The sequence below is a fragment of the Moschus berezovskii genome, chromosome 20 (assembly GCF_049115385.1).
Source record: "Moschus berezovskii isolate FMDL1 chromosome 20, NW_MosBer_1.0, whole genome shotgun sequence".
NCBI lineage: Eukaryota > Metazoa > Chordata > Mammalia > Artiodactyla > Moschidae > Moschus > Moschus berezovskii.
Genome location: NC_142479.1, coordinates 6,690,937 through 6,712,500, shown reverse-complemented (window position 1 = coordinate 6,712,500; position 21,564 = coordinate 6,690,937).

The following is a 21,564-nucleotide window of genomic DNA, read 5'->3' as shown; positions in this document are numbered from 1 at the left end:
GGCGCGGCCCCGGGGAGCAGCAGACGGGGAGGAGCGGACCGAGGCGGGCGGACAGACGGACGGACGGAGAGGGGCACCGACGGGGTGCAGCCACCTGAGGCCGAAGCCACGGAACCGGCGGCAGAGGCGGGGTGGCCGCGCGCCACCGCGAGGGCGACGGCTCAAAACGGCCGGGGCGGGGGGGAGCGAGCCGGCCGCCAGCGCGCACCGCGGGATCTCACCGCCAGAGGCCTCCCAGCACAGGGGCGGTCCCGCGGCACACCCGGGACGGCGGACTGGCGGCACCACCCCCTTCTCCCCTCACGGGGCTCGCGCCCACCACCGCCTACACACACCCACGGCCGCAGCCGGCCGGGGAGAACGCTCTCCCGCCGCGCACCGGCGGCCCCCCACGGCCCTCAGGCGCGCAACCCTACTTGCCTGTGCAACCAGGGCTCCCCGCCCCGCCTTCCGCAGGGACCCGAGGGCACTGCTCCGCCCGGGGACGCCACCGGCCGACGGACGCCGGGGGACGACACCCACGTGAGGCGAGGCCGGCTTGGTCCCGGGCAAGGGGAGGGAGCGCGGGCGGCGGCGCGCGCGGGACGAGGAGGGAAGACCGGCAGCGGCGGGGAGGGGCCGGCGAGCACGCACGGCAGAGGCCGCGGGGCAGGGGCGCGGGTGCCGCCCGGGGAACCGGAAAACACCGGGGACGCGGCCGGGCCACCGGGAAAACCAGCGCGGGATCCCACGGCCACCCACACACGGGGGCGGTCCCGCGACGCCCAGGACGCCGGCCAGTCCCCGCCACCCGCGGAGCGGGCCCCACGACCCGGCCCCGCCACCAGGGCCGGCGCGCCGTCCCCCGCCCATCTTCCTCCGTCCATCCACCCATCCGTCCTCGACGGATCCGCCTCCCATCTAGTCTGACCCCGAGGCTCGACATCCCGGGGATACGCTCTCGAGCGAGGCGGCCCAGACCGTGACCGCACGCCGCCACCGGCTGCGGCTGGGAGGCGAGGGCGGGCGCGATAGATAGGCTCCCCCTCGCCACGGCTGCGGGGACTGGGGGAAGCCGGGGCCCGACCGGGCGTCGCGCCTCCCCTTCCCCCTCCTTCCCCCTGGGCTCGCACCACGGGGGCCGGCCGCGCGCGCACACGGCGCACGCGCAACGGCTCCCCCCCGCTCACCGGACACGCCCAGCGGGGCCCGGCGGGACCCTCCCCCAACCCGGAGGGGGGAGGCGCGGGCCGCGGTAGGCAAGGAGTGGCAACACGGCCCCACCGCGGGGCCGGCGCACCCATCCCCCCCTCCCGCGGAGGGCAGGAGGGGGAAGTCTTCTCCGCCCACGTGCTCTGGCAGTCGCCACGGTGGCCACTGCGCACTCGGGAGGGGCGGCGGCTGGGGGGTCCGGTACCCCAAGGCTCCCTCTCGGATCGCTAGAGAAGGCTTTCTCACCGAGGGCGCGCCGTCCCTCACCCAAGCGTCTCTCCTTCAGGCCCACGGAGGCGCTCCACGAGCCGCCAAAGCCCTCAGCAGGGCGGGAGTGGTCTGCGGTACAGCTAAGCCAACGACCCACACGGGAGGCGTGTGCACGGCCAGGGCCGGAGCGGAGCCCGCGCCCCGCCCCCCACAAGGCCCCTCATCCGTCAGCCTCCACGACGAGGGGGAACAGGGACGCCCGCCCCCCTCTCTTACCGTCTCGACCCCCCCCAGAGAGAGCCAACTCACGGGACACACTCGCCACCGCGGCGGGGACCCGAGGAGGACACCGGGTTAAGGGAAACGACGCCACCGCTCGGCCTCAGGCACCTGAGGGACAACCTGGAGCGCTCCAGGGGCACCACCGAGGAGCAACACGAGGCACGCTCACACACCCACACGGGGCACGCGAGCGCGGCAGCAGCACAGCCCTCCCCACCGCAGGGGAGGCGAAGCGAGAGCATCTGCTGTGTCAAGAAGACCAACGGGCCCCCGCCGGCTGACACCCCGAGGCGGGGAGGCGGACAGCAGGCCGAAGGTCAGGGCCAGAGACCGCACCCAGCCCCTGCCTTCCTCACCCTCCCCGACGGGCAGGCAAGGGGGGAAAGACGGGCGAGGGGTGCCGCGGATAGACCGAGAAGAGCGGGCATGTCCACCCGGAACGCCCGTCCCTCGTCCAGCACGGCTTAGGCTCGGCCCGGGAGAGCACGACCACACCACATCGATCACAGTGTGAACCAAGGTGGAGCGGGGGGGGGGCAGGCACGATGAGGACCGTCACTCAGAGGGGCCCGCTTTCAGCCTCACCGGCCGCCTCCCCTCCCCCACCTCGCCTCAGGCGAGAGCAGTCGCCAACCACCCCCAGGAGGGGAACGCCTGACACCCGGCACGGAACCTACGGGGCGGGGGTCGTCCCAGCCACCACCGGGTGCCCGCAGCGGGGAAGCGCACAGGGTAGAAGACCCAATGCCACCTCGCCCCGCCGCCCTCGGGTCGCCCGGAGACCGGAGGTGGCACCACCCCGTTGGGTCAGCCAGGCACGCCACCTAGGAGCCGGCGCACAGGCCCAGGCGGGCGGCTCCAGCAGCAAGGGCCGAATCGGGCGCCAGCCGGCGGCCCGAAGGGCCCAGAGCCCCGCGTGCATCCAGAGACCCAAAGTCCTCAGTGGCACACCCCAAACAGAGAAGACCGTGTCAGCACTAACCTGGTGGTAAAAAAGTCTCATTAAAGGCGACAAAATGGCAGCAGGCGACAGCGGGGCCCACCTACGACCCGCAGGGAGGGGCCCCGGAACCTTGACCCGGCCACCTGTCCCCAGCACTATCCCATAAACACCAGACCCGGAGGTTTGTTGTCGTTTTTTTTTTTTTTTTGGGGGGGGGGGCGGGTCATCTGGTCGACTGGGCGGGGGGGGGACGCGTGGCGGCAAAAGTGGGGGCGCGGACGCCCAAGGAGAGAGAGCTGGCCGCGGACGACGCGCTCGCCGCTTCACCCCCCCACACGGGTAGGTCTACCGGCCCGTCCGTGTCTCCGAACGGGGATTTGGCTTCCACGGGCAAAAAAAGAAAAGAAGAAAGAACCGTCGGCGAGGCGCCCCCAACGAGACGAGCGGGCCCGGACCAGGGACCGCGCCCGGGTCCCAGACCGTCCTCGACGCGGCACCCAGGACGGCTCGAGCCGGTCCCCACCTCTTGACCGGGATTCAGGGAGTTGGGGCGGGGTGAGAAAAAGTCGCGTCCGACGACCGAGACCCACGAGGGCACGCCGAAGGGTCGAGCGCGCCCTCCCCAGCCACCCGCGGAAGCAGGGTCCGGTCCATCCACGTCTGCGGACCGCTCAGGACTTTGACAAAGGAAAAGCATGTGTGCCGGGAGACGCCTCGGGCGACCGGGCCCCACGGCGGTGGGGTGGGGGTGGGGGTGGAGGGGGTGGACCGCACACGCGCCCGCGCCGGCCGGCCGGCCTCTCCGGGTCACCCCTCACGACTCCGGCGGGCGGGTCCCCACCTCCGGAGCGGGGCCGAGGGCGAAGCGAACGCTCCTGAAGGCGAAGCGAACGCTCCTGAGGGCGGCCCAGGAGGAGGCCGGACCGCCGAGTCCTAGTGCAGGCGCCCCGGGCAGGGAAGACCCCTCTCCCTCCCTGCCCACCGCGGCGGCCCGGCCCAGGCAGGGTCCGGCCGGCCCGTCTCCGCGGCCGGAGGGGCACGGGGAGATAGATGCTGGTCGACCCAGTCAGGCCGCCCCAGAGCCCGGATCCGCAGCGCCGCGACAGGTCACCCTCCTCAGAAACCTAGAGAACCAATCTCCGGCGACATCAGGACGTCCCTAGGCCTCGGCGCCACGGGGACTGTCGCCGCCAGCGTAGCCGGCCTCTGACAGCTCTTCCTCGGGCCCGGTGGCTGAGTCACAATCCTCCTGAAGGCCGCGCCGAAGCTCCGGAGGGGAGGGACAATATAAAAGCGGTCGCCAGGTGGCTCCCGACATCCGGCTCGCACGTCCCGAGGACGGGTCGCTGTCGCCGGCCGCCGAGGACGCCACAGCGCCGGCCGCCCAAACGCCCGAGCTCGGCCCCTAAATCTCAGCCGCCGAGCAACGCGATGCGACGCGACCCCGGCCCCAAAATCTCAGCCGCCGAGCAACGCGATGCGACGCGACCCCGGCCGCAGAAGAAGGGAGAGGAGCTGGGAAATATCTCCTCAGGAGGCTGCCCCGAAGGAGACGCGCTCCCCCACGCGATTCCAGGGTGGTGGGGGGACATTCCACGGAGACGCAGGCGGCGGGGTCGGCGGAGAGAGGGGCACCAGTGACATCCCGGGCTCCCCCGGCCCCCCTCCCCCGAAAGAGGGAGGGAGGGAGGGAGGGACCGAACCGACCGGCAAAGCGAAACCAGGCAAGCGCTGCTCAGAGAACAAAGCAAGACGTTCGAGAGCAGACACAGACACAGACACGCAAGCCCAGGAGCAAGAAAGGAAAGGGAGGAGACACTCACTCGGACCCCCAACAAGAGAAAAACAAAACTCAACCTGGGTCGAGACCGTGACAAAGTCCAAAGACGACAAACACAAGCTTGCGCGGGTGGGTGGGGAAAGTGCACTTGAGGTCAGGAGAACATGGATTTCAAAGTAGCTGGCCACAAACACCGGAAAGGCGGGTCTAGGGTGCCAGGGCTGCGGGTGCCGGGGGTGGGGGGGTGCGGGGGTGGGGGGGAGGGGCGTGGTGGTGAGGAGGACCGAGTCCATAGGGATCCACTAAATAAACCCCGAGTTCCATGACAACAGCCAATTAAATGAATAAATAACTTTCGGAAGTCGAACAGAAACGAAATGAAACAAAATCATCAGGCAGGCAGGAAAGTCAAGTCGTAGAACTGCTCTGGCAGCTTAAAAGTCAGAGAGAGCGCGAGAGCGAGAGCGAGAGACAGACAGAGAGAGAGAGAGAGCATGCATACACATGTGCATACACGCGTGTACATATGTATACGCATGCATATTCGCGTCTATATATGCGTGCACACATGCGTATAAACAAATACGTACGAAGGGCATGCTCACGTACACGCATGCGTCTGTGTGTGCACGTGTGTGCCTAGGCGTTTATAGTGGGCGTGCATGCTTGCGTGTATATCCGTATACACAGGCATATATACACATACGTATACGGATAGACACAGGCATGAATACACACGCTCGTATGTGGGTGGACTCAGAGATATCAGCTCTCATCACCTGGCCCCTCACACATAGAGAGAAACCACATCGCCAGGGAAAAGAGTCCTGGGATCCTTCGGAACCCTCCAACAAAGATTCCCCATTCGACCCAACCCAGCAACTCCACGGAGTGCCCACGGAGGGGACAAAGAAGATAGGGACGTGTGTACGTGTGGGATCGACACCTATACCTAGGTAGACATCCGTACACACGTGATGATCGAACTCTCTGTCTGCGTGCCTACGCCTGTATCTATTCATGTGCGCGCACAGTGCGCACGCGCAGGCAGACACCCCCCACCCCCACCCCCACCCCCACCCCAGCCCCACACAGGAATGGGACTCAACCACCAGAGGGGAATGAAATCTCACAGTCTGCAGGAACTTGGAGAGACCTTCAGAGGCTATGATGCTAAATGAAATACCTCAGATCGGTCGTTTCCATGCAGAATCTCCCAAACGATACACCGTGGACAGAACAGGACAAAACAGAAGCAGGCTCACAGAGACCACAAAGGAACAACACGGGTGGTGGCCAGAGGAGGGAGGTGGGTGGGGGCGGGGGGGACGGTGGCAGGAGTGGGGTGGGGGAGAGAATGAGTGAGTGCCACTGGTGAGGGAGACAGACGAAGCGGCGCAACCTTCCACTTAGGAGACGAATGAGTCACGGGCACGTCGTGACACCAAAGGTCATTTGCCGGGACACCCAGCGGTGACGGGCTGTCACGAACTAGAGGTATCCTGGGGATCGCCGTGTCATGCACCACACTAAACAATCGCCTGGACAGCTGAACATTCATGGGGGAACAAAAAATAAACATGAAGAAAAAAAAAAAAAAGGGAAAGAAAGAAGGCAGGCATGCAGGTCAAAGAAAACGTTGTCAGTCAGTTAGACGTCAATTTGAGACGACTGGGACTTGGCTTGGGGGCGGGGGGCGGAGAGGGGGGAGAGAAACTAGGGTGAGAACGAGGAGAAAGAAAAGGACCGATTGCCTTGAGGGGGAGGGGGAGATAAAAGATCCAAAGAGTGGACAGGACGGCCCGGTGAGTGCCATAGGGAAAGGAAATGAAGCCAAGGAACACACTCCCAACGGCGGTTTCCTTCAGTCCAAGATCAAGATGTGGAGGGCACGGTGTCCTCCAGCACACAGCGACACACAGGCCTCACTTGGCGGGGGAGATCAGGATAACCCTGAAACCTGAAGCTGGCCAAAGAAGCCGTCACGTTCATGTTCATCCACGACTGAAAAGTGCCATGGTCCCGCGACATTCAAAAATCCTATCAAACCGTGGACAGACTCTCTCACTCACTCGCCGTGAAAAATGTAGAGAACAGAAAAGGAACGAAACGATGGTGGATGGACGGACGGTCGGACGGACGGACGGATTTCCATGATAGTCTGATTACGGAAAACCTTGACAGAAAAGCATCCGATTCCCTTTCGTAGAGAATCTGTCTTGCCTTCTCGGCCTGGTGTCTTTCCTACGTCTGGATGGTTCCCACCCCCACGCCCACTCCCACTCCCACTCCCACTCCCAGCTTTAAGATCAGCCTCCAAAACGAAGCCCTTTGTGCTCTCAAGGTCCCGCCCGCCAGAACTCTTTCTTCGGAGCGCCCTTCCGAAGGGGAACGTTTTCCCCCACGTCAGCGCCCTGAGACAGCGTCGGCCTTTCCCCACCCCCACCCCCCACCACACACCCTCCCCCCCACACCCCACCACCACCACCACCACCACCACCACCACCCCACCGCAACCCCCCCCCACCCACCCCCAACCCCCCACCCCCCCCACCCCCCCCACCCCCGCCTCCCTCTCTCCCTCCTGCTCCTCTTCCTCCTCCTCTGAACTCTGGAGCGCTCCTCCTCGCACTGGCCTCTCACCACCCCACAAGGTGGCGGTGTCGGCCCAGGTGTGCTCAGGTGTCTCCTCACCGCATCCGAGTGGACTTCCGCTGTTTCTCAGCTGCGTCGTTCTAGGACCCTTTTTTCCTGGGCTTTTCCACGGGTGGGGGAGACCGGGATGGGCCGGGGCCAGGCGGGGTTGGGGAGCAGCGTGCACGTGGGGGGATGGGTGGGGGCAGAGAGGAGGAGGAGGAGGAGGAACACAACTCCCCAGAGCCAGTGTGTGCCTTTGGCCTGTAAAACAGATCAGGCACCAGGCTGGCTCCGAAGAGGGGATCGATCGGTCACGAGACCAGGCACGTTCGTTCTCTTTGCAGAGGCCCTGAAGATCAAACAGGCCGTGGCAAGGTCTGGGCTTCCCGCAGTTAGAACCGTTCACCCACTGTGGACAAAGGCGTCTGAAACACCGGGGGGTTAGGCTCTCGGTGCGATGTCCACAGGCCGTCGCCATCGACATGTGCACACACTGGAGCCGCCGTGCAGAGGGAGATCTCATCCGGCTCCGTGTGTTCTTCCAGTGAGTCGTAGGCCGGAATCTCAGGAAGAACAGAAATCCAGAGAGTTGAGTGAATCTGACCGTCACGCTTTCAGAATCCAAGTGAACCAGAAAGGAGGTGCACTCACGTGTGGGTTCGTCTGTCCATAGGATGAAGCCCCTCTTTGAGCAGATGAGGGTTCCGGGGGCAAAATGGAGCAGAGAGGACAGAGTTCCCTTCGGTCCCTTGCTCCTCCCGCGCGCTCCCAACGGTCCTAGGAACATCCTGCCCCAGAGGAGCGTGCTGGTCACCGCCCACCCACGCGGACAGAGATGGCAGTGCCAGTCCGTGTCAGTCCTCCTCGCCCAGAGTCGCCCGTCTGCCCTCGCCTTCACGCCTGGCACGGTCCGTTCTGTAGGTTTGTCTCGAACCTGCCCGGAGCCCAGGGGCATCTTTCCGGATCAGGGATCGATCGAAAACACCCTGTCCTTTGCCTCATCGGCAGGTCGATTCTAAACCACTGGACCACCAGGCAGGGAAGCCCCTTCACGGCCTTCTAAAATCATCTACCCTGCAACATTCAATATCGTCCTCCAAATCATGGGACCGTCACGACTGAAATGAAGTGAAATATGTGAGTTAAAGAAAGTCTTCAGTGCTTCTTGCTTTAGAACCACAAAGGCCTCTCTCTCTCTCTCTCTCTCTCTCTCTCTCTCTCACACACACACACACACACACACACACACACGAACAGAGGTGGGCTGATAGTCCAAAAGAAACCAAAGTCCAAACTTTGTGTGTATCCACCCCTGACCTACGTGGTGAGCAGTCGCCAAAGACAACGAATTCCTACAGCCAGACGTTTGCAACCACGAGCCCTGTCCCTCCGTCTCCTGGCCTTTCAGAATGCCACATGGAACCCCTTTCGAGAAGTGTGGGGCTTGGAGTAATACACCCCTGAATTCTCCTCACTCAGCCCTGCAAGAAAACGTTCTGTGCCTGCCCCGCACGCCGGACCTTTCGGTGGATCGGACCTCCCGGGGTGCCCCCGCACCCAGCACCCTGAGACATCCCGAGAGATCCTATGGAGAAACATCTCCGGCCACTCGCGTGGCATCTGCGTCGCTGGCAAGTGACCCTTCAAACGCTCCTTCACCATCTGGGTCACCTCATAGGATGGGTGAGTGCCTCTGGCTCAGCACTCCCTCGACGTGGCTGTGGGGTTCGGGTTTGGTTAGCTTTCTGACCCACCCACGTGATCTCTCCGGACAGGGCACCCGATCGAAGCTAAACTAAATCGAGTCTTATGAATCCCATGCATGCATCCAGTGGGGATATCGACGATCTCGACGTGGATCCACATCACTGGCCCTTCGGTGTTCGTGAACGTGGATGACAGCCCAGGCAGTGTGGAAAGATACAGGAAGGATGCCTCCATTCTTGGGGGAGGGAAGGGATGCTCCGAGCGTCCCTTCCCTAAACGCTCTCCCCCCCCACACGGGCACGGTGGGTGCTTGCTCCTTATCCCACCTGCCAGGGATGTCATGGCGTGCACGCTTGACAAGACCGGGATTTGGCATGGAGCGGCAAGCGGGAAGAGCAGTCCTCGGAGCGTGGATTTAGATCGAGGACTATGCGCCCTTAGAACTCGGTGCACCGAGAGACCCTAAAAAGGTCAAGAGGGGATTCCGGGACCGGGGCAGGATCGTGAAGGCGTGTCCACGTCTGAACCGTGCCCCGCGTCTGAACCGTGACGCTGGTTCACCTCTGTGAACGCGCTTGTGTTCTAGTCTCCCATCTTGACAGACACAGATCTCTATACCTGTCTAGGTCCCGTGATGGTTCCTGGATCACTGTCAGCGAAAACGTCCCCACGGATTTCACGGTGACACAGATTCGGGCAGGCCATGCTCATGTCAGCCGTGCAGTCAGGTGTAGAACCTAATATAGAACTTAATGCTCCTGCAATGCATTTTTGCTTCTGTACTTTGCTTGCCGCTTGCTGCTTGTAGAACCAAAGTTAAGGTCGTTTTAAATAAAGATCCCTAGAATTGTTTGCTGAGTAAGGATGAGAGAGGATTCCTAGGAAGACAGCAACCTAAAGAACAAGTGAATCTTAAACACCAGAATGTGGGCAGTTGTGACACAGAGATCAGGCAAATAGGTCAAAGGGCCAGGGTGGGCTGATCTCGGTAAACCACCAGGAGGTGAGATATACAGCTGTGTGTAGAGTGTGGAAAATTTCTGTGTGTAAAAAGATTACTATGTGTGGATGTTTTTAAACTAATATGGTTTGAAAATGCTATCTAAACCCTCGGCTCCAAGTGCTCGGGGTCCTTGTTGAAACCCGCTGCGTCGGGCAGACACTTGGACCCCAGCTAGCTGGAAATAAACGTCGTCGCTGTGTGTCTTGCATTATCGTGAGTGTCCTCTGTTCCTTGGAGGGAAGGGCGACTCCGGACCCTAACACAGGTAGACTACATCCGTATCTGTATGTGTATCTATCTATGAGGATACTGACTTCGTACAATATGTTTATTGATGTCATTCGTGAAAAAGAATTCCTAACAATGCTGTTCGACTTTCTGACTTCACATAGGGTTTGCGTGTCCTATTAGCAGGACAGTATATTCAGTCTGTATTAATAGAATCAGAGATACCCCAGGAGTCCCAGGAATGTGAACCTTGTTCCAGGAACTGGACCTTCTGAAAGCCAAGGTGCACCTGAACAGGGCTGAGTTGCAAAGAAGGGAGGGGAGAGAAATCTCTTTTTCCTAGTACTCTGAGCACCCAGCTTGGATCAACTCGTCAGTGCTCCCAGGAAATGGCAGCCACCCAGGCAATGCAGGACTATGGTAGAGCCATGGAGAGACCCGCAGGAGTGTGTTTTGGTCCATTTCATGTGAGCGACTTTTGTCTGCCAGGCCAGGGGCAACTAGAATATTCGGTGAAATCCCTAAAACACCACTCAGACTTGGCAAACAGCAAGTTTGACAGGATACATTTGAGATGAATTAGAAGTGCACGTGGCCAACTTGCATCCTCACAGAAGCACCCCAAACAAAGCCAGGCATCCAGCTCCTAGAAACTATCTCCTAGACTGAGATTTTAACCATCTCAGGAGTCCACACCTGGAGTTCCCGGTGACATCAAGATTAGTGTACTGTCCTTGGCCCTGAAATGGTTAACAGCAGGGCAGTTCTTTGAGGGTGGCCAGAATTCCCCAAAGGCAAGAACAAGCATCTTCTACATTCCTTTGCTTTAGTCCTGTAGGAGGCTCCTTTTGATCCTGTGTTGCTATGACAGTTGGTTCTATCAAAAACTTTTTTCCAAATCTTGAACTGCTAATTGCCCAACCAAGCAATACTAGTCATACGTGAATTGGGGATATCAATGATCTCCACGTGGATAAATAAAAATGACTGTTTGGTGTCTGGTGCTACTGCTAAATCACTTCAGTCGTGTCCGATTCTGTGTGACCCCATAGATGGAAGCCCACCAGGCTCCCCCGTCCCTGGGATTCTCCAGGCAAGAACACTGGAGTGGGTTGCCATTTCCTTCTCCAATGTGTGAAAGTGAAAAGTGAAAGTAAAGTTACTCAGCTGTGTCCAACTCTTAGCGACCCCACGGACTGCAGCCTACCAGGCTCCTCCATTCATGGGATTTTCTAGGCAAGAGTACTGGAGTGGTTTGCCATTGCCTTCTCCGGTTTGGTGTTTAGGAGGATCGTTTCTTTTTCTTACTTACATCTTCCTCATGGAAATGCTTTTCTTAAGCTATGTCAATGAAAACTATGTATCTTGTTTGGACGTCTGCATTCCCTGAAGACTTACTTCAATTGTTTTATGGATACAATATATCTCATGTAGGACATCTCATCTGGAGATGCCTCCCCTTGTATAGATATGTGTGTTGTGGGAGAGGAACCTGGTGCAGCTCTCAGTCTTGAGGTGTTGATATCTATGATCAACACCTTGCTAAAGAATATAAGATGCCTTGCTGAAAGCTGGGTATCTTCTGCCCCCTTCTGATGTCTATGTCAGAAGTTTTCTTTTTCCCTTTTATACTTTAAACTTGGCTACATGAAAGCTCCAAGTGATCAAGACTCATCTTGCCCAGTATGAAAATTCTCTCCTCCAAAGGCCAAGAATCCTGGTGTCACTCACAACTCACAGCTGCAACCTTTCCCCCAGCACCCAGTTCATCTGTCTGGATGTGCATGTGGGTAGGAATGGGAGTGGTCATGTGAAAGGTTGGCAAAGGAGTTCCTGCTGTCCGTCCTGCTCAGCTGTGAAACTGACAAGCTGACTCCAGGGTCTGTGGAACGACCCCAGGCACACAGAAGCAGGAAAATGGACTCAAGCATTTGTGGTGGGATCCCGTGATTGAATGGGTGTCCCTCACCCTCTGCCAACAAGAGGTGCAATGCGTGGCCCAGCCTCACTCGTCCTGCCCTAGGACTCCCACTCGACTCTAACGTCCTGCTTCACAGTGGGGTTTGGCACCAGCCCTACACAGACCCAGAATCTTCACTGGATTTGGATGCCATTCCCTCTTATTTAGAGGACAGAGGGCCAAGAAGAGCTGAGATCAGCAATTCCCCAGGACCTGATTCAGTGCTTCAGGGTAATAGTGTTAGGTCACCAGTGGGCTGAGCACCAGATCTTGGGGATGGAAGCGGCCGAAGGAATGTCTTTCTTTGCATGTTGGTGACCTGGAGACCCTTCTAGAATCTAGATCCCATGGGAAGGGTCCTTTTATGCTGGGTCTGGAGTGCATTACAGGGAGAAAAACCTTCTCTGTGCTTTGTATTTTGCCGTGGAGTTTGATGATGTTTCTGAAGAATCTCAGCAGGATACCAGGATCTGCTGATTCTGTGAGCTGAGTAGGTCCTGGCCAACCCCCTGTCTCCACCCTCCTGCGCTGCCGTCACTCAGGCTGCCACGATCTCTGCCCTGACTGGGCGTTTAATGACTTTTCTGGTCTCTTCACTGGCCCTGTTCACTTGGTTTCCACGCTGTTAATGGTGCAATCTTCCTAAAAGGCAAATCAGCACCTTACTCCCTTATTGGCATCTGCATGGCTCCTCCTGGCCTCAATGATAAACTTGAAAGTACGTACAAGTGGTGTCCTTTTTCCAGGCCTGATAGTTTACAAACTCTCCAATAAAAAGTGTTTAAGCAAATATGTCGGTCTAGAGTTTAGGATTGGGGCTTCCCTGGCGACTCCGTGGTAAACAATGCCATGCCCATGCAGGAGACATGGGTTTCATCCCCGGTCCAGAAAGATCCCACATGCTACAGAGCAACTAAGCCCATATTCTCAGTTACTGAGTCTGTGCTCTAGAGCCTGGCAGCTGCGAGTGTTGAGCCCACATCTAGCAACTACTGAAGCCCGCATGCCCCAGTGCGCATGCTCCCCAAGAGGAACAACAGCAGTGAGAAGCCCAGACACACAAGAATAGAGCGGCCCCCTCTCTCCACAGATAGAGAACAGCTTGCACAGCAATGAAGACACAGCACACCCCCAAAATGAATAAGTAAATAAAATGATTTTAAAACAATACTGTCTAAGATTGGACGCAATTGGCCAACACCCAGTACTACCACTTGGGAAGCTTACTGACTCTTCTGTAGATAAAGAAATCACAGCTCGCTGTGCTGTCTGAAGCATGGGGAGCTCTGCGCAGTGCTGAGAGCACAGTTGAGATGTAGCAGTGGGGACTGTGAGCATCGCTGTTATAATTAAGTCTTTCACAGGTGGGGCCCTGGAGGCCGGCCCATACGGAACCACAGAGAGTGTGTGTCCACCCCGCTTCGCTCACGGCATGCTCACTGGCCCGGCTGTGTTGCGCCCCAGCGTCCGCCAGCATCTTCTGGGCCCGTCTCCCCCATTTGGCCCGGCTGTCCTGTGCCCCAGCGTCCGCCGGCATCTTCTAGGCCCGTATCCCCCATTCTGCTCCATTAATTTTGAGTCATTCTCACCTCTTGTCTGACATGCTTTCTTTTCTGTTAGAATATTTCTGGCTCCCCAGGCACAACTTAACATCTTTCTTCTCTTCTAACAGCACTTGTCTTGTTGAAATAATTGTATTTTTCTCTGCTTTGTTCCCTAAGTAGTCTGTAATCACTCCATTCATCTGGGGATTGACTGGCACCTAGGAACCCAGGTACATGAAGACTGTTGTTAAGTGTTTATTGAATGACTTGATGACTGCAGGGGGCTTGTGGAAGTTTATGAGCCATGGAAAGCTGACACTGGGGAGTCATCCTACAGACACACCCTCTGGTACCATAGTGTTCATGGGGGTGTTTTTGTTGTAGTTTTAGCTGTATTCCCTAATACACATATTGTAGCTTTGATTCAAATTGTGTATATTTGAAAATAATGAATAATTAATTGTATAACCTCAGAAGGACTTAGAAAATAGTAGTGGTCAAAAAATTATTGATCCTTCCAACAATCTCACTTCTGGGTACACATCCAAAGAAAATAAAAGCAGAATCTCAGAGAGATATCTGCACTCTCATGTCTATTGAAGCATCATTCACATTAGTCAAGATATGGAAACAGCCTAAGTGTCCATCAAGAGGAGAATAGATAAAGAAGATACAGATACAGATTGATAGGTAGATATAGATGTAAAATCTAGCAACAGGAATGAAAAAATTCTTATACTGTGATAGCATGGATGTTACTTAAGGAGTGATGCCAAATGAATAAGTCAGGTAGAGAAAGAAAAATAGTTTCTAATGTAACTTACACACCATGGAAATCTAAAAAAAATGGAAACTATAATAACAGAGAGGCTGGGGGAGGGGGAAATGGGAAGATGTTGATGTAAGGGTAAAAACCTTCATGTATAAGGTAAATATGCACTGTGTAAGTAACAGATAGCATTGTGATTAGAGTATTATTATTATTATAGTATTATAATATTGGAAACTTGCCATGACAGTTCACATTAATAAGTCTCTTCACATATAATTGAAGAAGGAAATAGCAGCCCACTGTAGTATTCTTGCCTGGAAAATTGAATGGTTGGAGGAGCCTGGTAGGCTACAGTCCATGGGGTCGCAAAGAGTCGAACACTACTGAGTGACTTCACTTTCTTTCACATACAGTAATGATATTTATGGGTTGTGATAAAGCTATTAGCTACTGCTTTGGTGGTAATTATTTTGCAACATACAAGTACATCAAGTCAACATTCTGTACACGTTAGAACTAAGGATGTTATGTGTCCTTAACTAAGGAAACTATATTTCAATACACCTGGAAATTTAAAAAATAAAATCACCTAATTTTATTATATTTCAATTAATACTCATTATTGGATGCAGAAAAATAGAGAGCTTTATTTGGGGGTCTTAGATATTGCAATTCAGGGACAGAGATTTCAATAAAACCAAGGGAATGTTCCACAGGAAACTGTCAGGAGCTTAGAAAGCTGAAACTCATGAGGTGTAAAGCCACCTGAGAGCAATTATGATTTGCTGTCATGCAAAAACGGAAATATTTCTTCTTAAAGGGTAGATTGTCACAAGTTATTTAGGGAAAGGGGAGGGTATGATAGGTATTTTGAATTTCTGGAACACTGTTTACATGATCTGGAGGCCTCTGTTACACAGTAAGTGCTCAAAGTTTTCATTCCATCCAGACTGAGACACAGATCTCTTCCTCACGGGCCTCCCCTCTCTATTTTGGGGAGCTCTCTTAGCAATGCTGATTCCATTTTGATTTTTCTTTCACATGTCATACTCTTTTGCATTTAAAGACATCATTAAATAATTTTAAAAAGAGATCTGGTTTATATTTTTAGAGATTACTAGAATTAGACATTATCACTCTCTGTTGCGTGGTTTCAGGCACTAAAAACCAATATGGGGATAAATTCACAATCTCTCTTTACCATAGATAAAGGCTGTGTACGGCAAATGATGCCACAGTGCAGTCTAATTGGGAAGTCTGGAAAACAGATGGTATATTTCATGTTCTCTAATAACCTCAGCTTAACATGCTTGAAATGATGAAAATACAGAACCTTCCAAAGATAATGGATAGTATTTTATTTAGATAACACTACATGTGAAAGTGATTCACATAACTTTAAATATGGCACTTTCATGTTTTTCTATTATGGTCCATTTTCCAGATGTTGAAGATGACGTTGATACAAAATGCAAAGTTGTGTGCCTGAAGCATGGTGAACATACAAAAATATCAGTTTAAAGCAAATAAAAATGTATTGCAGGGCTAGGCAGAAATGATGGGTGACACACAGCCAAAGTACATGGAACTTCTTGAAGCATTTCATCAAAGCATTTGTCTAGGCAATGTGCGAAAGTGGCCTGGTTAACTGTTGCAAACCTCTTTGTGTGGGAATGATTTATTCCTGAAGTTTCCACATATATCAGGTCATGACATTTCTGTAAACCTCCAATAAGATAAATATTATTCTCTCTTCTGCAAATTTCTATCTGTATATGAATGGAAATGTATTAGACTCTTAAAAGTCTGAGCCTTGACAATAGGTATATCCTGTATATCTCAGGCTATAGGCAACAGGCATAAATTGAAGAAATCAGGGATAGGGTATAAAGGTTAAAGTAAAAGAAACACACCTAATACAGGGGCAGATTTATTCTCCCTTGCTGCAACCTCACAGTAAATGCTGGGGGTGCCCAGTCTGTTCTTGAGAAGACACAGTGTTTATTTGATCTGTTGCCAGCAATGTGGCTTCTCCTCTACTGGAGCTGAAACTGAGATTTAGTTCTTGAAGCTAACTAGTTCTACTTCAGAACATCTATCAGGAAGGATCTTAATCGTTTTTCTGTCATGTCCCTGAAAATATACTAGAGATCATTCAGTGCAGGTCTCATATCCTGAGACTGGGAAAGTTAAGAAGGCACTAGAAATTTTACCTTTGGTTATATAGTATCTTTCCTGGAAAATAAGATGCTCTTAAACTCTAATTGTATCAAACAGTAACATGGATAAGAATTTCATTATCCACAAGTTTCAGTGAAGTTGGCTTTCCCTCTCCTTTACTATATACATTGTTAACAAAATTTTAGAATTGGACACTTGATTGCAACAAAGAGGCATTTTATTTGGAGTTTATTGGACTGTAGCCAGGAAAGGAGCAGAGCTGACTGGTTCAGGCTTCTCCTATGCCTTTCCTCACACTTGATCTTGGATGTAGGGGTAGGTTGTGTCTGCAACAAGCACTAGATTTGTCTGGAAACACTGAATCCTCTGGTCATTGACTTTGTCTCCAGGACTGTCTCAGGAGGTGACAATGATTTCCCAAGGGGGAATCTGTGTCAGAGGCTTACCAACCATACTTTTCACGTGGTTCATGAAAAGCTCACCCGTCAACTCACCATCCATATGAGAGTCAGCACCAACACCCCCAGCAGAGCTGAGAGTCAGGAAGGGGTTACATGGAAAGAGATTTGTGTGCCTGGTCCTGGTCATGGTTATAGACAGAAAGTATCAAGGAGGAATAACTCCCAGAATAAGTAGGCTTGCCCTGAGTGCAAGATAGTCAGAAGAGGTCTCGTACTTGGTGGGTGATCAGAGCTTTAGCCACAGCAGAGTGAAAAGGAAAGGCCTGGGAAAGGACCGTGGGGAAGGGGACAGTCTGACCACAGCACCAGCAGTGAAGGACAAGGAGGTGCCCTGAAAGAAAGTGCTGTTTGTGGTAAAAGCACAGGGTGCTGCTAAAGATGAGGCTTGTGGAACCCAAATAGTAAAGAGGAGCCAGAAACAGTCCAGGAGGGATGAGAATCCTGTGTGCTGAGGACCTGCCCTTCAAGCCCACAGCAAAGGGTGCTCTCTAGATTCAAACCAAGTCACTTGCACAAATGCCACTCAGCCACGTCCTCATCTACAAGGCTGACAGATACATGCTGCGTGAGGTGCATTTAAAGTCTAGGTGGACAGCACTAACATGGCCGGTCACCACACAGCTAATACATGCTTTGAGAGAGCCAACAATGAGCTGATAGCTTTTTCTGGACCTGTCTATAACCAAAGGTACTGTTGCGTACTGTGGATCTGGACTCATGTCTCACATACATTAACCCAACAAAAAAGTGCTGTTCATGCTACCTCTCAGGCCAGAAATGACACTTAAAATATAGTCTGTTGACAAAGTCCTCAGAGACTCGTGGGTGTGAATCGAGAAATTCCACCTGGTCATTTACCCTCGTGACTCATCCCCTCTCTTACCACTGCTATTATCCAGTCAGACACGAGCCAGTTCGCCTGAATTAAGTTGCACATGTGGGGATGGAGTTAGCTTTCAGCACGTGGGTATTTAGATATTTCATGGTAATATGCCAGGTATTCACATCATAAATCAGATATTGGCCTAATTTGATGGTAAGAGAGCTCAGGCCTCAAGCATAACTCCTGGCAGAATTTCCCTCCAACAGAAATAGCTCAGATGATCTGGCAGCCCAAGAAAATGAGCAACGGCCACTAACAGAGTGAGGCACCTGTGGGCTCCCTCCACGTGGAGACCTCCTGCCAAGTCTTCCTCCTCAAGTGCTGTTACCCAGCCTGTGGGCATCAGCTGCGGAGAAGGGGAGGTGGGCGCCCTGGAAACCAGCCCTGCTCCAATCAGTCTCCCAGGAGCTCTCATTCTGCTCTGAACACTCCCAGGCACAGGCTCTCACTCACTCCAGCTTTCAGGTGGATCCCAGGCCGTTCTTCAGAGAAGTTCCTCCGGATGAATCCCCAGCCACCACTGGACCTCATTCGATGGCGCTGGACTTCCCTTCCCTTCTGAAGCTGGGCTCCATTTCTTTCTTCATAAAACTTTCTGTTCACAATAGATTTTAACAAAGACTTTCCATCCCTTTTGTTCTCACCATTATTCTGACTGCTGGCTTTTAATTCCGCAGTTGGATTTCTTATAATACTCCAGGCCACTTAAAAAAGAGAATTTCCACTTGAGCTCAAAGATTCTCAGGGAGCATTTGGACCTCGTCTCTGCTGGAAATGGGAGGGTGGCCAGCGGCTGGGACCACAGAGAGCCCTGAGGGCAGAGCAGACGCTGTGCCCCTGAGCAGTGGTGCCCGGCTCCCTCTCATCAGCCGCAGAGGGTCTGCGAGATTCAGGGGGGGGGGGTTTCCTGAGGCCCCCAGCATGCCGGTGCAGTGTGCTGTCTCTTCAGGACTCTGACCCCTCGTCAGCAAGGGTAGCCATGTCCCTTCACCCCGAGCGCCTAAAGCCCTCCCAGGCCGACCCTCAGCCCACCTTCTCCTCCCTCGCAGACAGAATGGCCCTGGGCTTCTCTCCTGGGGCAGCTCATGCTGTGTCACGGGCTGTCCGGCAGGTTACTGATGTGCTGCTCTTTTGTCAGAGACTCCTCATTCTTGTTTCTCAGAGGCTTTTTTACATTCCATAAATTTTGTTCCTTTGAAGATAAAGGGATTGCCTTTGAAAACTATTATTTCTGACCTGGTCTCAAAAAATCTCTTTTGTGTAACTTCCCTAGGGTTCCAGTGATTAAGACACTTTGCTTCCATTGCAAAGGGCACAGATTCATTCCTCAATTGCAGAATCTACATCTTGTATGCCTCACAGTGTAGCCAAAAAAGTATATTTTAAATATATAAAAGGGTCAAGCATAAACCTATTACTTTCCCTTTTCATTATTATGATAATAATCGAATTCTCTTCGAGGCAACACAAATGTTTCTTACGAACTAGAAAGATCATGTTGCAGAAATTATAAAGAAAAAAACGAGGAATTACTGCATGATATCTCACTACATCCATATGTAATCCAACATATGAAAAATCAAGGAAATCCGCACAAAGTATCGTCTTTAAATAGAGCTTACTACTTTGAGAGAATAGAATTAAACTCATTAGAACTAGGTTTTCCAGTAAGTGGTTTTTTTGAAATCATCCATTCAGCCAACAATTCTGGGAAATATGATAATTCAGAACTGAGTAATCAATGAAACTAACATTCTATCAGTCAGGGGGACTCTTTGGATTGCCTGAGTTCTAGGTTCTAATTGTTATCAAGCCACACACAATGTTAACAAATTTTTCATAGATCTTGAAATATCTTTTTTTTTTAATTTCAACTTTTTTTGAGGTATAATTGACGTATTAAATTGCAAGAAATTGAAATGTAACTGTGGTGATATAACATGTTTATGGTGTGAAAGGATTCCTCACCCAGTTAATATCATCACCTAACGTATTTCGGAGAAGGCAATGGCAAGCCACTCCAGTACTCTTGCCTGGAGAATCTCAGGGACGGGGGAGCCTGGTGGGCTGCCATCTATGGGGTCGCACAGAATCGGACACCACTGAAGCGACTTAGCAGCAGCAGCAGCAACGTATTTCACTTTTTTTCCCTCCCTTCCAGCTTTCCTATTTAGATTTTATCTTCATAAGATTTCATTTATACAAAAGATGTCAAAAATATTGCCATGTTTTACATTAGATCCTCAGACTTTATTCATCTTATAGCTGAATATTTATTCCCTTTTAAAAACCTCTCCCCATAGCCCTAGTAACCATTTTTCTACTCTCTGTATGAGTTTTACTTTTTCATGGATGCAATATCAGAGCCAGTCCTGAAATTTCCTCCAATTACAGTTCCTTTCTAAGAGTCATCATTCCATTTTGTGTTATCTTTCATGTTTTAGAAATTTACTCCCAACCAGCAATGGAGCAGGTGTGGCAAGCAATGAGCCAAGACGATTTACAGGGTGGCATCCATTCACTGTGGCAATTACCCGTGGCATTGATCAGTTCTGTCAACCTAGAAAGAGATAACTGGAAATTGCATAGTAATTTGCTTATTTATTTGTAGAAGTTTGGCATTAAACTAAACCCATGGAACTGATGTATAAATTCAGTCATAAAAGGAAATTACCTGTTTCCAAGAATATATGGGATATATTTTTGAAGGGTAACATGGGGCTTTTTTAGAGGCTGGTGACTTCTTTCTGTTTCCTAAAACAACAGTCTCCAACTGTGCCCTTTATGGTCATAAGATTTAAAGTATAGAAATAAACAGAACAGTGATGCCAGACCTATGATTTTACTTTACATATTTTTTGTTTTAGTTATTTTGAAATTTAATGAGAAAAACTTTATATTAATACAATCTTTGACAGAACAGGCAGGCTTGTTTAATCTCATTACTTGATCATTATGACAACGTCAAACTGGAAATACTGCACTTTGTGAAGTACATTTGATGGAATATTTAAAAGGTCACTCATCCCCAGATAAAAGAGCTTTGAACCACCAAGGCATGATGTGCAAGATCAAAAGCAGCCAGCAGTTATGGCCATGAATGTCTTTGTGTGAGGCTCTCAGGGATTCACCACTAGCAAGTAGATGAGATTTTTTGTTCTGATCTCAGCTGTGAGAATGTGATTGATCCTTCCCATCATCTAGCTGGTGTGTGAAGAGCTGGGTGAATCTAATAATGTGTTGACTCTGTCCACTGGGTGGAAATCACAGATCGCAGCGAGATTATGAATGGGAGCAGCGGCTTTGATGCAGAGAACACACTGATGATCAACTTAAAGATCAATAGAAAGGGGTTTGAAACCTCCCAGAAGGAGATGACAATACTTCATAAAAATCTGGTGTAATTATTTTTTCTGGCATTGAGTCACCAAGTTTAAATGGTTCATCTCTGAATGTCATTTCTGTAGTTTGAAAATGTATCCCCTATTTAGCTGCCTGGCCTCTGTGAAAATGAGAAAATGGGCCCCAAATGGGCTTATGTTAAGCCCAATGTCAGCAATCTGAGACTGAACTTACATAGAGGTTCAGTTCTCTCAGAAATGAAATCTTTAACCACTCAATTAGAAATCTCCTGATCAACACTTGTTAGGTTATATGAGAGGCTGCTTCCCTCCCCTAAAGGAAAGTAAACCTGAATTACTAACCAGCCTGCTGCCTAGTGTAGCTTCCTTGTTCCTGCTCTCTTTGCCTGTAAAGTGTTTTACATTCTTTAGCTCTTGGAG